General features: G+C 31.7%; 2 protein-coding genes across 2 annotated transcripts in view; one reads left to right on the plus strand and one right to left on the minus strand.

Annotated features, from left to right (window-relative positions):
* Positions 1–1,152, minus strand: part of LOC109543738 (fatty acyl-CoA reductase wat) — a 65,420-nt gene that overhangs the window by 40,671 nt on the left and 23,597 nt on the right. The gene's annotated exons all lie outside the window — the stretch shown is intronic.
* The window catches only part of LOC109543725 (cytosolic 10-formyltetrahydrofolate dehydrogenase), a gene marked incomplete at its 5' end in the record, with an annotated part of 68,889 nt that overhangs the window by 9,492 nt on the left and 58,245 nt on the right, over positions 1–1,152 (plus strand).

A 1,152-nucleotide genomic window follows, 5' to 3' on the forward strand; every position in this document is an offset into this window, starting at 1 on the left:
AGAAACTGATGATGGTGGAAAACACCGAAACGTATTTTAATTGATAAATAGACAATAAATGACTGAAGCCCAGGAATTGATTTTGATTTTAAATTGAAACTAATATGTCATTGTTAGGGTTGAATATTAATTTAAAATCTCTTTTGCAGCCATACAATATCTTAATATTCATTTAAATTTGAAGTGATATTGTTAGTGGAGAATCGATCCAAACTCCAGAGGTGTGTCCGCCAATATTGAAATGTGAATGTATATATTTATTTTTAATTAAAATCGGATAATAAGAACATGTTATGAGTGTTTAAAACTTATATTCACTTGTATAAACACATACATTCACATTTCAATATTGGCGGAATAATTATTAACAATATTGAGCCATCCAGTATGTTGCATATAGCCAATATTGTACGAATATATTTTGCTACCTGAGCAGGTCCTACCTATTCTTCCCTATTTACTGACACAGTGGTAATAAAACTACTTGATCTAATTGAAAGTATTTAATGAAAATCCGGTATAAACGACATTTTAGCCACCCAATAAGGAGCGTTGAAAAATAAATTAAAAAATCCTATCTACAAGTTTGCATATACAAGGCAGTCACATATCTATTCGGAAACGAATAATCAATACGATTATACCCATTAGACGTTCGGTTATCATGTGCAAGGAGTGCCTCAATTTCGATTTTTCTATATACAATCTCGATAAATATCCGAGCTAATTGATTAGAAGAACATCGAAATTGGAACATCGCCTACACATAAAGCAAACGCATCTGTAAGGTTCAGTCTCAATTTTCTTAACTAATACTTTTGTTGATTACTCAAACCACAAACACTTAATAGATAAATGTATTTTGGTATTCTTTGTAGATTAATTCGAACTAGCGCTACTTGTTCAAAACTAAGTGAAATTTGCGCATCTAAACTATTTCGCCTTTACAGTTTTCAGTCCCATTAGCACCCTGTATGTAAATCAGAAGTACATACTTTCCTGACTGTGTTTCAATTCCAAATCAAAATAAATTCCTGAGTTTCAGTCATTTATTGTTTCTATTTATCACTCAAAATACGTTTCGGTGCATTTTTCCACCATCATCAGTTTTTATGTGTAGCGTTGTTGCTGCTTTAAGCCTTGGCATGCATT

The sequence above is a fragment of the Dendroctonus ponderosae genome, unplaced genomic scaffold (genome assembly GCF_020466585.1).
Source record: "Dendroctonus ponderosae isolate FM_Combo_2020 unplaced genomic scaffold, Dpon_F_20191213v2 Dpon_F_20191213_4, whole genome shotgun sequence".
Classification (NCBI taxonomy): domain Eukaryota; kingdom Metazoa; phylum Arthropoda; class Insecta; order Coleoptera; family Curculionidae; genus Dendroctonus; species Dendroctonus ponderosae.